This window comes from Oncorhynchus nerka, linkage group LG8 (assembly GCF_034236695.1).
Source record: "Oncorhynchus nerka isolate Pitt River linkage group LG8, Oner_Uvic_2.0, whole genome shotgun sequence".
Lineage (NCBI taxonomy): Eukaryota > Metazoa > Chordata > Actinopteri > Salmoniformes > Salmonidae > Oncorhynchus > Oncorhynchus nerka.
In genome coordinates, this window is record NC_088403.1 from 26939703 (window position 1) to 26956758 (window position 17056).

Here is a 17056-nt window from a genome sequence, read left to right on the forward strand (position 1 = left end):
ATCATTCCTGAAACGATTGAATGAAGTGATATGTAGGCTAAACGTGAAGTTTGGAACTTATTCTGAAACAATCCACATGGTGGCAATGCTGCACCACTTCTGACTGTAAAACCAACATAGTTCACTGCACTGTAGTCCAAGTCCAGCTCTGCTGAAGTTCACAAGGAATCAAAGGTCCAGTGCAGCCATTTTTATCTCAATATCAAATCGTTTTCTAACAATTAGGTCCCTTACTGTGATTTTGTTTAAAATTATAATGGTCAAAATTACTTCTTGGCAAAGAGCAATTTCTCATATTCACAATTTCACAGTATTATTCCAACCTCATAGTGTGGATATATATATACACAAGACAATCACGTTTTTGCCTGCACTGAGCCTTTTAAGAGGTTCATTTAATTAAGTCGGTGCGATATCCAAACACACCTGTTCCCACATGACAATTAAAAGGTATACAATATATCTATTTGTGCAAAACTGTCCCCTAAGGCTTACATCTGCCAAAGTTAAATTAAATCTTGCACGTTAATAGACCAATGCAAATATTACTCCTAGGCTATGATGTCATGTCTCCTACAACTTTCAAAAATCATATTTAACGACATGATGCAGTTCAATGTCATGAATCGAAATTCCCATTGATCTTATTTGCGTAAAACTGAGCAAAGACTTTTTTTTGTGTAGTCCCTTAATGTGATTGACCAATGTAGGCTTATTAGTGTGTTCGCCAGTGGCGATTGATGGTGTTAGTGGCCTTGTGCCACTATGATGGGTTATTCCAGAGTCTGTGATGAGCGCTGCGGTCGGTAGGTGTCTGTATGATAATAAGTTAGTGCGCACGGCGTGCATGCAGTCAGTCTCTGATGGAACTCAGTGGAATACAGACTGGTGCCGCAACTGAGGCAGAAGTCGGGACAATTTCACTTCAATTTTGAGTTTATTACTCAATTTTATATTATATTTTATTTTCTCTCACTTCAAGGGTGATCACACTCGGTTAAGACTGGGAAACAATAATGACAGTGTATTCACACGTTGGACAATACATAGTCTGACTCTTATCAGAAAGCATAAGAGGAAGAGAAAGCACTGAATAATTTTCTGTGCTCTATCAATCTACAGTCAAGCATTTGTTCCAAGAAAACGAGCAGTGTTGCGTTTGTGTGCGCGTGGATTTAATTTTCGGATATCAATCACTGTGTCAAGCAATATTGGACCAGTCTTACACAAATCTAGGCTGTGCTGATGTCGCCCGCGGACAGACGCACCGCTGGATTGTAGCAGTGCCGATGGATTAAAGGGCAACCTTAAAACATTTGGAGGGCGCGAAGGTAGCGGGCAGCAGGTATGAAAATCATGATTTTAGCATACTTGGTCAATTTTGTGCGCCCTTTAAACCATTGTGGTTCAAGTCCCTCTGGAGCTTTTCTGTAGTGTCTGGCTTGACCTTTCAGTAAGAGTCAATGAGGCATCCTAGCTAGTGACACTTTTTTTCTTTAGTGTGCGCAGTCAATAATTTTTTTATTGCGTGCTACAAGATAATTCGTCTACAAGGAGCTCACCTTCTGGGCACATGCCATTTCAACATCTAGTTTTGATTTACAGTTGATTGAGTTGTCAACTAACTTGAATTCAATGTGAAATAAACAATGTCACCATGTCATTGGATTTAGGTTAAAAGTTGGGTGAAAAAAAGAGGACCTTAGGATTTGCAAAAAGTAATTGACTATCAGTTTTCCACCTTGATTCAACGTCATCACATTTGTTATTGTTGAAATGATGTGGAAACAACGTTGATTCAACCACGTTTTTTCCCCCAGTGGGCAATCTCAAGAAGTTCTTAACTTGAATCTCATCAATATCCAATCAGGTCTGAAATAATTAGCGCGATAATGACTGGGTTCGTTTTAGTCTTGATGTTGATCATACTAGCTCACAGCACGAGTTTAATTGCCAGTCAATCGCCCTCATCTCGAGAAAGTGCACCTCGAATGATGTGTGGACCAGCATTTATTAGGCTATGCTAACAGCATCCGCTCATTATTTATTTTCTCTAGATCAAAAGTTGAACCACTGACATTTCCGGCATCATTGTAACTATTTAGATTATAATTACAAATTAGACATCCCTTAATCCTTATGTCCCCTAAATATGGTTCAACTGTCAAATTAGTTGTCTATTTGGTCTTGGGGCCGTTAATAAGGGGACCATATATGGGGATTCTCCATCCACTCATTTTATGCACAGACATCCATTGGTCTGCCGACAGTGCAACCATTGTTTATTCAGTGGGCTGCCATACAAGTCAGAGTTTCTGCTTCAACATTGGTCCACTGTCGAGGTCCAATACTAAATAGGCTTGTAAATTCACAGGCTAAAAGCATCAGAAGGGCAAGTGTGTCCTCTGGATAGTCATGCAACCTAATGACTAGCTGTTCAACCCAAGACAGTATACCAGAACAAAAGCATAGGGGATTTATGTAGGCCAACTGAAATCTATGATAGCATTTAAAAACAACAGGGATTCAAAACTACAAACATGCTCTCTCACTGTGGAGAAGCCAAATGTGTTTTGGTCTTATCAAAACCTGGCTTTTCAATCAAATAGGTTGTCTGTCTCTTTCTATTTTTATGTGTGCCTGCACCTTACACCCCTCCATACCAATTCAGAGGCACGAGGTGTTCCTGCATCACCACCAGCAGCGTAAAGATTTACTGAGAGGCTTGGTATGAAATACTGGCAGCCATGGCAAGCTAATGACAGCCTTGATACATACCATGATACACTATAAATTATATCAAGTAAATGTGGAGTCTGAAGAGCATTGTGGTGTTCAGGTATTTACGTTATCATAAATCTCAGTCAGTAGAATATCTAAGCTGTTTGTCAGGCTGTTACTTCTTAAAATATCCCATATTTGTATCTCTCCTGCTCATCTCGTCTCACACTGACATTGTTAATCAGATGACATGAGCATTTGTCACCAGTGACAATTATATTACACCTCAGGGAGAGGGCATACGGATTTCAAAGACAGGAAGAATTTGCACTCGCAGGAGGACGAACACGCACGTTAGTGAGCACACACACACAGGTGCATGCATAGTAGTTAATCAACATCAATAACATCTACTGATAACTGCCTCAACTCCCTCAGACAGACAATTGATGTGCACATCCCTGGCTCTTATCAGACTGGCTACACTGTGAGGGGACATATCACAGAGGAATGCCCTCTCCAGCTGGGTGACCTGGTGCCAACTGTCTGCAGCTGTCTGGCCAGAGCCGGATGATGATTCTCCAATGTCACATCCCTGGTGTGTACTGTGCCCTTTCCCATTCAGGGCATTACCATTGATCCATCCATCTATGAATTTGAGAGTGGTTACATTTCCCTCAGCTCATTCCTTTATTTTATCAAATAAAGTGGCAGGGGTTAGGCTGTTGAAATGACAGATTAGGCCTTTAAATGAGCAAAATGTCTTATTGGTGAACCCTACATTGACCTGCTGCTATATTAACCCATAAACCATTGTGGTTCAAGTCCCTCTGGAGCTTTTCTGTAGTGTCTGGCTTGACCTTTCAGTAAGAGTCAATGAGCCATCCGAGTTCAGGGGTTCCCAAAGTGGAGTCTGAGGAGATACTGCAGGGGGTCTATTGTAAGACCTCAATATATGTCTATATATATATATATTTTTTTTTTTTAAACCCTTTTATGAATATTGCTAGCAAGAACCATTTAATGAATTTTGTACGAGATGCGTGGAAAAAGTTGAGGGTACAATACAATGTAATATTATTCATCCACAATTTCTGTTCTTAACCTTTTAGATACCCAACATGGGCATGGGAGGCTCACAGGGATATTTGTATCCACAGTACTCCATCATTTACCATTTTTTTCTACTCAATTCTTCTTGTATTCCCCCAAAATGTTGTTTTGAACATAATGCAGTGTAATTTAAGCTTTAAAACTGCAGCTCTTGTCACGACTCTCGTGGGTTGAAGAAGGAGACCAAGGAGCAGCGTGGTAGGCGTTCATATTTATTAAACTGAACACCGCAACAAAATAACAAAGTAGAAACATTAAAGCGCACAGTTCTGTCAGGCAGCTAAACAGAAAATAACTACCCACAAAACACAGGTGGGAAAAAGGCTGCCTAAGTATGATTCCCAATCAGAGACAACGATAGACAGCTGTCCCTGATTGAGAACCATACCTGGCCAAAACGTAGAAATAAAGAGACTAGAATGCCCAGCCTAGTCACACCCTGGCCTAACCAAAATAGAGAATAAAAGCCTCTCTATGGCCAGGGCGTGACAGCTCTTTTACTCTGCCCTATGGCAAAATGTGTAGAATTGCAAGAAATTAGCTTTAAAACTGCAAAATGTTCTCTCTGATTCCAGAGAATGTAAAATGTTCTTTCTCAGGGTCCGAGACTTGATTAGTCTGGCCATGCACTGCAGAAGTCATAGTAAAACTGCTTGTATGCTATTTTAGTCACACTCTAAATAAGAGTTGTGTTCTGGTATTCTGAGAGGGTCCCTGATATATTTTCTATCACAAAAGGTGTCCCGAATGCAAAACAAGATTGGGAACCCTTCTCCTAGTTCACTGACAGCAACCTTTTGACGACGTGCTGATGTTTAGTTTTGGTGGTTCAGCTGACATTTCTGAGCTGTAAAACTCATTCCACGGTCACAGATTGATACGGGTCACAGGTACATGACCTATAGTCCTAATGGTGATTCTATAAAATCAATACATTTAGGATTTAATCTAGTAGACAATTTCTCTAATCAGGCCTAGATTACATGGGTAGAATATCCTTCAGAAGGACACACAGACAAACTAAATAGATGTAGCCTATGAACTTAAGTACTTTTGTCACAACTTTTAATATCATTGTGACATATCCGTGGTGTCACTTGAAAGACATTGTAATGTGATACATTTTATATTACTCCGCAAAGAGAGAACCTATACTGTAGCTCTCGACTGTTCTGGGCTCCATTTTCTTTGTGATCAAAACAAAAGACTTCAGAGGCCAAGCTCTCGCTCCTTTCTCCAGAAACTATAGAAATGTATGAAAAAAATTGGTCGTTGATTGGCACCCGCTGTGCCTGCGTTTGATGTAAGTCGGAAGCGAGGGCTTTTTTCCCCTCTTTCTCTGCCTGCCCCATTCTTTTTGATCAGCCTTTTCCAATTGGAGTTTAAACAAATTCACCAGCCGCAGAATAAATAAGAGAACAGAAATGCCAAAATAACAGCACCTCCTTCCCTATCTAACACAACCCCCCCACACACACTCTTAACATACACCTCATAGATGTTATTTCCCTCTCTCCTACTCTCTCCCCCTTGCTCTCTATCCAATCTTCCATTTGTGGGCTTTGGCATTGTAGTGCCAGGGTTTTGATAGGTCCTCTCAGGGTCCATTTGCCAATGCCGTGCGGATGCGTTCGTTAGCATCATGTCCGCCTTCGTTAGTCTTTGTTTAGAGGCGGAAGGCTTTGTTCCTTTTCCAATTTAACACATTGTCCGTGGTGTTTTCGACAATGTTCGCATCTCTCTGCCTTCTCCATCTCTTTTGCGCTCTCTCACTCTTTTATTATCTCTCTCTCATTCTCTCTTTACCCTCTTGTCTCTGGAGAGGTGCATTGTATATTTCACCATGAAATAATACAGAGTGAAGCACAGCTGTTTGGCACTGTGTTGTGCATCACATGCTTCTATAAGTGGTGGTTTCAATTTAGTAGGAGGAAAGAGGTTTATAGTAGGATTAGCTATTGTGAAATATAGAGCATTTCACCATGCTTTGAGTCACTTCCTGTTTGTGTGTTCTACTGACTAAAGGGTACCACATTGGCCTATCAAACTGGCCCTGTGAATCGTCTGTTTACTGTGGATGGTGATGGTTTTAAGTGGGTGGCCTAGAAGGTCTTTGCCGTTGTCGACATTCGGTTTCAGCAATTGAGATGTGAGGCCGCTACCTTTTTAGACTCACAGACAACATTACTTACACAATTATAAAACAGTAGGTTATTGAACTTGATGCTCTTCTAAGTTCCATGTTGTTGACCATGTTTCCACGTACTTTTAACCAAAAATGAAATGTGATGACATTGAATCAATGTGAAAAACTGATTGGATTTTCAAAAAGTCATCAGTGTAAAGGGAATTTCGTATTTTTTTCACCCAACTTTTAACCTAAATCTAACGACAGGGTGTTTGGTTGAATTCACGTTAGTTGACAACTCAACCAAATGTAAATCAAAACTAGACGTTGAATTGACGTCAGTGCCCAGTGGGATGCTTCGTTATCCTCATTACATGCGGACTCCATGTGTGCACACCAATCTAACATACTGTATCTATAACCTCTCCCTTTCTCTATACTTGTGATTGTCTCCGAAGATGGCTGGCAGCCATTGCTGTCCCAGAATCCTTCTCTTCTGGTGCGGTGGCTCTCACATCCCCTTCCTCCCCCTCTTCCACCCCCTCCTTCTTCATGGGCCGTCCTCCAGCCGTCTGTGATCCTGTTTCACACCGCTGGTCTGCGTCCGCCTTTTCCCCACCAAGGCCGTTTTATCTCTCCTGCAGGGTCTTAGCAGGGCTCTGCGTGTGGCCCAGTGGCTTAAAAACATGCGGCCTTCACGCAGCTTGCCAGCAAGGCCCAGAGTAGTCGCCACAAATACCAATACACCTTTGACAGTAGGAAGAAAACTCTTTTCATTGCTTTTTGTTGGTTTGTGGGGCAAATCTGTAGCTACATCAAACTGTTGTTTACCAGTAGGTCTCTGGCTCTTCAGAACTGACAGCATTAATCCTTTGAGCTAAAGCCAAGGTTATAGCTCCTGGAGGCAATTGCTGTCTTTAGGTCAAAGACAAGGTGACATCACAACCTCCAGCCTGTCAATACCTGACTAGAGATTTAGACTAGCGCCCTTTACAAATGTCTGGCATCACACATACCTTCAACATAACTATGCAGTGCAAATAGTTTAGCAGATAGCTTACTTCCTGTTCAAATAAAATAAATGTGTATTTGTAACATGCTTTGTAGACAATAGGTGTAGACTAACAGGGAAAGGCTTACTTACAGGTCCTTTTCCAACAATGCAGAGGTAAAAAATAAGATAAAAAGGAATACACAGTGAATAAGGAATATAAATAACATGTAAACAAATATCATGGCTATATACAAGGAGTGAAACAATAACATGGCTATATACAGGGAGTAGAACAATAACATGGCTATATACAGGGAGTAGAACAATAACATGGCTATATACAGGGATTAGAATAGTAACATGGCTATATACAGGGAGTAGAACAATAACATGGCTATATACAGGGATTAGAATAGTAACATGGCTATATACAGGATTAGAATAATAACATGGCTATATACAAGGAGTGAAACAATAACATGGCTATATACAGGGATTACAATAATAACATGGCTATATACAGGGATTACAATAATAACATGGCTATATAAAGGGAGTAGAACAATAACATGGCTATATACAGGGATTAGAATAATAACATGGCTATATACAGGGAGTAGAACAATAACATGGCTATATACAGGGAGTAGAACAATAACATGGCTATATACAGGGAGTGGAACAATAACATGGCTATATACAGGGATTAGAACAATAACATGGCTTTCTACAGGGAATAGAAGTACCAAGTCGAGGTAATTGAGGTAGCCCTGTATTCTACAAGAGTAAAGTGACTAGGCAACAGGATAGATAATAGACAACAGCAGCAGTGAGTGTGTGTGTGTGTGTGGGGGCGTCAGTATGCATGTGTGTGGGCGTAAGTATTGTGTGTGTTTTGGGGTGTCAGTGTAAGTACTGTATGTATGAATGTTTGGGTAGTGGCCAGTGTGTGTCCATAGAGTCAGTGCAAGAGAATTGGTGCAAAAAAGGTCAATGCATTTAGTCCTGATAACCATCTGATTAGGTATTTGGCCGTCTTGTTTAGAGGTATTATGGCTTGGGGGTAGCAGTTGTTCAGGGTCCTGTTGGTCCCAGACTTGGTACAATGGTACCACTTGCCATGCGGTAGCAGTGAGAACAGTCTGTGGCTTGGGTGGCTGAAGTCTTTGGATAAAAAATGTGACACCGCCTGGTATAGAGGTCCTGGATGGCAGGGAGCTCCGCCCCAGCGATGTACTGGGCCGTACACACTACCCTTTTTAGCGCCTTGTGGTCGGATACCAAGCAGTTGCAATACCAAGTGGTGGTGTAGCTGTAGAACTTTGAGGATCTGAGGGCCCACGGCAAATCTTTACAGCCTCGAGGGGGAAGAGGTGTGGTCGTGCCCTCTTCACGGGGGGGAAGAGGCGTTGTAGTGCACTCTTTAAGGCTGTGTTTGGACCATGATAGATCCTTAGTGTTGTGGACACAGAGGAACTTGAAACTCTTGACCCGCTCCACTAACGCCCTGTTGATGTGAATGAGGGCATGCTCAGCCTTCCATTTTCTGTAGTCTACGATCAGCTCATTTGTCTTGCTGACGTTAAAAGGGAGAGGTTGTTGTCCTGGCACCACACTGCCAGGTCTCTAACCTCCTCCCTATAGGCTGTCTCATTGTCGTTGGTGATCAGGCCTACCACTGTCTTGTCATCTTCAAACTTAATAATGGTGTTGGAGTCGTGTACGGCCACGCAGTCGTGGGTGAACAGGGAGTACAGGAGGAAACTAACCACCCACCCCTGTGGGGGCCCCTTGTAAAGGGTCAGTGTGGCGGATGTATTGTTGCCTACCCTCACCACCTGGGGCCAAGCCCATCAGGAAGACCAGGATCCAGTTGCAAAGGGTGGTGTTCTGTCCCAGGGTCCATTGCTTAGTGATGTTTATTATACCTCTACAATTGATCAGAGGGAAAAAAACAAGTGATTAAAATAAAATCTCTAAAAGATAGGTGTCTTCAATGAACCATTTCTGTGGATTTTGATGTGCGCTTGGAGTCATTGTGTTGCTGGGAGATCCACTTGTTGATCATGTCAAGTCTGTCAGGTTGGATGGGAAGCATCGCCGCACAGCTATTTTCAGGTAATTCCAGAGATGTTCGATCGGGTTCAAGTCTGGGCATTCAGAGACATGTTCCAAAGCCACTTCTGTGTTGTCTTGGCTGTGTGCTTAGAGTTTTTGTCCTGTTGGAAGGTGAAACATTACCCCAGTCCTAGTGTGTGAGCGCAATGGTGCAGATCTCTCTGTACTTTGCTTTCCCTCGGTGAAGCATGGTGGTGGCAGCATCATGCTGTGGGCAGTTGTAATGAACATGATGGGTGACAGAGAGCTGGTTTCAAGCGCAAGGCGCAGCAGGTGTTTATTATTAACCTCTTCAACCTATGGGGGCGCTATGTCATTATTGGATAAAAAGACGTGCCCGTTTTAAGCGCAATATTTTGTCACGAAAAGATGCTCGACTATGCATGGAATTGACAGCCTTGGAAAGACAAAACTCTGACGTTTCCAAAACTGCAAAGATATTATCTGTGAGTGCCCCAGAACTAATGCTACAGGCGAAACCAAGATGAAGTTTCATACAGGAAATTCCCCAGATTCTGAAGGCGCTGTGTTCCAATGTCTCCTTATATGGCTGTGAATGCGCCAGGAATGAGCCTGCCCTTTCTGTCGTTTCCCCAAGGTGTCTGCAGCATTGTGACGTGTTTGTAGGCATATCATTGGAAGATTGACCATAAGAGACTACATTTACCTGGTGTCCCGCCCGGTGTCCTGTGTCGAAATTATTGCGTAATCTGTAGGTCCATGCGCGTTCCATTTCTTCAGAAGAGAAAGTCAACTGCCACGAAGGATTTTATCGTCGATAGATATGTGAAAAACACCTTGAGGATTGATTCTAAACATCGGTTTGCCATGTTTCTGTCGATATTATGGAGTTAATTTTGAAAAAAGTTAGCGTTTTAATGACTTAATATTATTTTATTTTTTTCCTTACCCAAACGTGATGAACAAAACGGAGCGATTAGTCGACACAAATAATATTTTTTGTAAAAACGGAACATTTGCTATCTAACTGAGAGTCTCCTCATTGAAAACATCTGAAGTTCTTCAAAGGTAAATGATTTTATTTGAATTCTTTTCTGGTTTTTGTGAAAATGTTGCATGCTGAAAGAGAGGCATAATCCTATGCTAGGCTATCAATACTGTTACACAAATGCTTGTTTAGTTATGGTTCAAAAGCATATTTTTAAAATCTGAGATGACAGTGTTGTTAACAAAAGGCTAAGCTTGAGAGCAAATAGATTAATTTCATTTCATTTGCGATTTTCATGAATAGTTAACGTTGTGTTATGCTAATGAGCTTGCGGATAGATTTACACAATCCTGGATACAGGTTTTTTTTCGTAGCTAAACGTGATGCAGAAAACGGAGCGATTTGTCCTAAACAAATAATCTTTCAGGAAAAACTGAACATTTGCTATCTGAGAGTCTCCTCATTGAAAACATCCGAAGTTCTTCAAAGGTAAATGATTTTATTTGAATGCTTTTCTGGTTTTTGTGAAAATGTTGCCTGCTGAATGCTAACGCTAAATGCTACGCTAAATGCTACGTTAGCTATCAATACTGTTACACAAATGCTTGTTTTGCAATGGTTGAGAAGCATATTTTGAAAATCTGAAATGACAGTGTTGTTAACAAAAGGCTAAGCTTGAGAGCAAATAGATTAATTTCATTTCATTTGCGATTTTCATGAATAGTTAACGTTGCGTTATGGTAATGAGCTTGAGGCTGTAGTCACGATACCGGATCCGGGATGGCTCGACGCAAGAAGTTAAAGAACCACAGGAGGAGGCAGGTAGCGGGGTCCAGGGGCAGGCAGAAGGTCATACACAGGGGGTCCAAACTAGACAACAGTACAGGCAGGGAAAAGGCTAGTAACATCGTCCGGGAGATCAGGCAATAGGTTGATAACAGGAAATCCAATAGGCTAAAGTACAGGCAGGGAATAGGCGTCACAGGCAAAAACTGTCATACACGGGAAGATTAAACAGAGCTCCGACTAGAAGTGTGTTATAAAGCAAACAATACCTCACAGTGATGGGGTGCAAAGAACTGAACTAAATAGTGTGTGATAATGACATACAGGTGTGTGAACAGCTGATCAGAATTCAAATGATTGGGATCTGGAGAGTGAGCTGCGTTCAGGGTATTTATGTGTTTGAATGTGTGAGCTAGAAAGTGGGCTGGAAAGTGAGCTGCTTTCAGGGGATCTATGTGGTTGAGAGTGTGAGTTGGAAGCAGATGGTACAGCAGTGGTGTAAAGTACTTAAGAAAAAAGACTTTAAAGTACTACTTTACTAGTTTTTTGTGGTATCTTTACTATTTATATTTTTTACAACTTTTACTCCACTACATTCTGTCAGAGTCGTGTGTATAGGTGGCAGGGAAGTCAGGCGCAGGAGAATCAAACTGAGTGTAATGGAGTTATTTAATAACAATGAACGAAATATACTCCAAACACTAAATGTAACAAATAACAAAAATGGGTACGAGGACCCGACGAGCACCAATAGAAGAATATATACAACACTGAAATACAAACAATCTCTGACAAAGACATGAGTGGAAACAGAGGGTTAAATACACAACAGGTAATGAATGGGATTGAAACCAGGTGTGTAGGAAGACAAAACCAATGGAAAATGAAAAATGGATCAATAATGGCTAGAAGACCGGTGACGTCGACCGCCGAACACCGTCCGAACAAGGAGAGGCTTCGACTTTGGCAGAAGTCGAGGAGCCGCGCGTCGACACCGGCCTCAAGGACGACCCGGTGAGCGAGGTGCAGGGCAATCCGGATGGAGGCGGTGGAATTCTTGCAACATGGAAGGATCTAATACGTCCTCCAATGGAACCCAGCATCTCTCCTCCGGACCGTACCCCTCCCAGTCCACGAGGTACTGAAGGCCCCTCGCCCGACATCTCAAATCCAAGATGGATCGAACGGAGTATGCCGGGACCCCCTCGATGTCTAGAGGGGGCAGAGCAACATCACGCACTTCAGCCTCCTGGAGCGGGCCAGCCACCACCGGCCTGAGGAGAGACACATGGAACGAGGGGTTAATACGGTAATTAGTGGGTAGCTGTAACCTATAATATACCTCGTTCACTCTCCTCAGGACTTTAAAAGGCCCCACAAACCGCGGACCCAGCTTCCGGCAGGGCAGGCGGAGGGGTAGGTTTCGGGTCGAGAGCCAGACCCTGTCCCCTGGTGCGAACACCGGGGCCTCTCTGCGGTGAAGGTCTGCGCCAACTTTCTGGCAGACGTGGGCGGCCTCCCAGGTTCCCTCCGCGTGCCCGAACCAATTGTCCACCGCAGGAGCCTCGGTCTGACTCTGTGGCCAAGGAGCCAGAACCGGCTGATACCCTAATACACATTGACAGGGAAAAAGGTTAGTGGAGGAGTGGCGTAGAGAGTTCTGGGCCATCTCTGCCCAGGGCACAAACTTCGCCCACTCCTCCGTCCTGGCAATAAGACAGCAGAAACCTACCCACATCCTGATTAACTCTCTCCACCTGCCCATTACTCTCAGGCTGAAAACCTGAGGTAAGACTGACCGAGACCACCAGACATTCCATGAACGCCTTCCAGACCCTTGATGTGAACTGGGGACCCCGATCAGACACTATATCCTCAGGTACCCCTCCCTGTGGAGGTGGAAAATCCGTTAAACAATCCACCGACAGGTGCGACCACGGCCGTTGTGGAACGGGTTAGGGTTGTAACTTACCTCTGGGCAGGTGTCTAGGAGCCTTGCACTGGGCGCACACTGAGCAGGAGGAAACTCTAAATATATATAAATATAAATCCTCACGTCCTTAGCTAAAGTGGGCCACCAGTACTTCCCATGAAGACAGCGCATCGTCCGACCTATCCCAGGATGACCAGAGGAGGGTGACGTGCGAGTACATACGCTCAGCTGGACACTGACGGGGAGAGGGCTCTGCACATGACGCCCGCTCAATGTCCTCGTCCAGCTACCACACTACCGGCGCCACCAAACAAGAAACTGGGAGTATGGGAGTGGGATCCATGGACCGCTCCTCTGTGTCATACAGCCGGGACAATGCGTCTGCCTTAACGTTCTGGGAGCCTGGTCTGTAAGAGAGGGTAAACGCAAAACGAGTGAAAAACATGGCCCACCTTGCCTGACGAGGATTCAGTCTCCTCGCCTCCCGGATATACTCCAGATTTCGATGGTCAGTTCAGATGAGAAAAGGGTGTTTAGCCCCCTCAAGCCAATGTCTCCACGCCTTCAAGGCTTTTACGACAGCTAACAGCTCCCTGTCCCCCACAGCATAGTTTCGCTCCGCTGGGCTGAGCTTCTTCGAAAAGAAGGCACAGGGGCGGAGCTTCAGTGGATTACCCGAACGCTGAGAGAGCACTGCTCCTATCCCAGCTTCGGACGCGTTCACCTCCACTATGAATGGCAAAGAGGGATCCGGATGAGCCAACACAGGAACCGAGGGAAACAGAGTCTTCAAGTGCCTAAAAGCCCTGTTTGCCTCAGCCGACAACTGCAAGCGCACCGGCCCCCCCCCTTTAGCAGTGAGGTAATGAGAGCAGTAACCTGACCATAACCCCGGGTAAACCTCCGGTAGTAGTTGGCAAACCCTAAAAAACGCTGCACCTCCTTTTCTGTGGTGGGATTCTGCCAATTACGCACAGCTGCAATGCAGTCGCTCTCCATCGCTCTTCATCTCCACTCCTGACTTCCACTCCGATGCCCTAGGAAGGAGACGGATTGTTGGAAGAACAAGCATTTCTCAGCCTTGACATATAGATCATGCTGCAACAGGCGAACAAGCACTTTGCGCACCAGGGACACATGCTCGGCGCGTGTAGCGGAGTATATCAGGATATCATCGATATACACCACTACAGTGGTAGTAATAAGAGGTGTAGGGTAACTGTATCTCACCGTGATTTTATCGAGACCTCGATAATCAATGCACGGGCGCAAACCGCCATCCTTCTTCTTCACAAAAAATAAACTCGAGGAGACGGGTGAAATGGAGGGCTGAATGTACCCCTGACGCAGGGATTCAGAGACATATGTCTCCATAGCCACCGTCACCGCTTGCGACAGGGGATACACGTGACTCCTGGGAAATGCAGCGTCTACCAGGAGATCTATCGCACAATCCCCCCGTCGATGGAGTGGTAATTGAGTCGCCTTCTTTTTACAGAAGGCGAGAGCCAAATCGGCATATTCTGGGGGAATGTGCACGGTGGAGACCTGGTCTGGACTTTCCACCGTAGTAGCACCAACGGAAACCCCTAAACACCTACCTGAGCACTCTCGCGACCACCCCGTGAGAGCCCTCTGTGGCCAAGAAACAGTGGGGTTATGACAAACTAACAAGGGTAGGTATAGCACCACAGAATACGCAGGAGAATCAATAAGGAAAATAATACAGGGAAAGGCATATCCACAGGAACAATGGGGATCCCTAAACTATGAGCTAAACTTTTATTAAATGAAATTCCCAGCCGCGCCTGAATCTACTAGCGCCTTATACTGGGAACGCGGGGAAAATTCATGAAAAGTGACAGAGACAAAGAAATGTGCAACAGAGGGCTCTGGATGAGAATGGTGCCTACTCTCCTGGGGTGATGCTAGAGTGCCCTGCCTGCTGCCTCTATTCCCAGAGGAGCCAACCCGGCACCGACCAGCAGTGTGACCTCTGCGCCCACATATGGTGCTCGAGCGGGAACCCCCTCCGGTCTCCCTTGCCCACCATCCCTCCCAACTCCATGGGTACGGCAGAGAGGGTGCGGGAGGATGGAACAACCAGACCCCGATCTAGACATCCATGAGTAGCCAGCATGTTGTCCAGCCAGATGGACATGTCCACCAGCTGGTCGAAGGTGAGGGTGGTGTCTCTACAGGCCAGCTCCCGACGGACGTCCTCGCGTAGACTACAGCGGTAATGGTTGATCAGGGCCCTGTCGCTCCATCCCGGCGGCAGCCAGGGTCCTAAACTCCAGAGCAAACTCCTGTGCGCTCCTCGTCTCCTGCCTCAGATGGTAGAGGCGCTCACCCGCCGCTCTGCCTTCGGGTGGGTGGTCGAATACTGTCCTGAAATGGCGGGTGAACTCCTCAAAATGGTCCAACGCCACATCTTCTCCACACACAGCGCTGGCCCACTCCAGGGCTTTCCCGGTGAGGCACGAGACGAGGCTGTAACTCTTCTCACAGTCTGATGGAACTGGGTGGACCGTGGCCAGATACAAGCTTACTTTAAGGAGAAAACCCTGGCAGTATCTCCATTGTACCCCTTAGGCAGGGATAAATGGATCCTGCTGAGTTCAGAAGGGGAAAAAGCGTTCAAGGGAGACCCCGGATGTGCTGGTGAATGCGCTGGAAAAAAACTCCCTGTCTCTCCCAGTGGGTCATATTCTGGACAACGCGATCCATGGCGGCGCTCAGATTGTCAATCATCTCCTTTTGTTCCATGACGTCTTCCTCCACATCCATGGCCGAGGTACCTTCTCCTGCTGACTTCATTTTATGGGTCAGAGATTTTGTCAGAGTCGTGTGTACAGGTGGCAGGGAAGTCAGGCACAGGAGAATCAAACTGAGTGTAATGGAGTTATTTAATAACAATGAACGAAACATACTCCAAACACTAAATGTAACAAATAACAAAAATGGGTACGAGGACCCGACGAGCACCAATAGAAGAATATATACAACACTGAAATACAAACAATCTCTGACAAAGACATGAGTGGAAACAGAGGGTTAAATACACAACAGGTAATGAATGGGATTGAAACCAGGAGTGTAGGAAGACAAGACAAAACCAATGGAAAATGACAAATGGATCAATGATGGCTAGAGGACCGGTGACGTCGACCTCCGAGCACCGCCCGAACAAGGAGAGACTTCGACTTCGGCAGAAGTCGTGACACATTCCTAAAGAAAGGAATGTACTTTTTACTCCTTACATTTTCCCTGACACCCAAAAGTACTCGTTACATTTTGAATTTTTAGCAGGATAGGAAAATGGTCTAATTTACGCACTTATCAAGAGAACATTCCTGGTCATCCCTACTGCCTTTGATCTGGCAGACTCACTAAACACTAATGCTTCGATTGTAAATTATGTCTGACTGTTGAAGTGTGTCCCTGGCTATCGTAAATAAATTAAAAACAAGAAAATTGTGCTGTCTGGGTTGCTTAATAGAAGAATTTTAAATGCTTTATACTTTTACTTTTGATACTTAAGAATATTTGGGTGCGGCAGGTAGCCTAGTGGTTAGAGCGTTGGACTAGTAACCAAAAGGTTGCAAGATTGAATCCCCAAGCTGAAAAGGTAAAAATCTGTCGTTCTGCTCCTGAACAAGGCAGTTAATTAACCCACTGTTCCTAGGCCATCATTGAAAATAAGAATTTGTTCTTAACTGACTTGCCTAATAAAATAAATATTTAAAACCAAATACTTTTAGACTTTTATTCAAGTACTATTTTACTGGGTGACTTTCTCTTTTACTTGAGTCATTTTCTTTGAAGGTATCTTTACTTTTACTCAAGTAGAAAAATTGGGTACCACTGGCTGTGGGAATGTTTTTCAGAGGCGGAGACTAGTCAGGATTGAGGGAAAGACGAAGGAGCAAAGTACAGAGAGATACTTGATAAAAAAACCTGCTCCAGAGCGCTCCGGCACTAGGACTGGGGTAAAGTTTCACCTTCCAATAGGACAAAAACCCTAAACACACAGCTAAGTCAACACAAGAGTGGCTTTGGGAAATGTCTCTGAATGCCCGGACTTGAACCTGATTGAACATATCTGGAATTACCTGAAAATAGCTATGCAGCGACGCTCCCCATCCAACCTGACAGAGCTTGAGATGATCTGCAGAGAAGAATGGGAGAAACTCCCCAAATACAGGTGTGCCAAGCTTGTAGAATCATACCCAAGAAGACTCGAGGCTGTAATCGCTGCCAGAGTTGCTTCAACAAAGTACTAAGTAAAAGGGTCTGAATACTTATTTCCGT

At 44.4% G+C, this 17056-nt stretch overlaps 1 protein-coding gene across 1 annotated transcript in view; it reads left to right on the forward strand.

The window, feature by feature from the left end:
- Positions 1-874: 874 nt before the first annotated feature.
- Positions 875-17056, forward strand: part of LOC135572766 (chemokine-like protein TAFA-2) — a 60572-nt gene continuing 44390 nt past the window's right edge. The window contains exon 1 of the mRNA XM_065021198.1: positions 875-1345. The gene's annotated coding sequence lies outside the window, so the exon portion shown is untranslated. The remainder of the gene's footprint in view (positions 1346-17056) is intronic.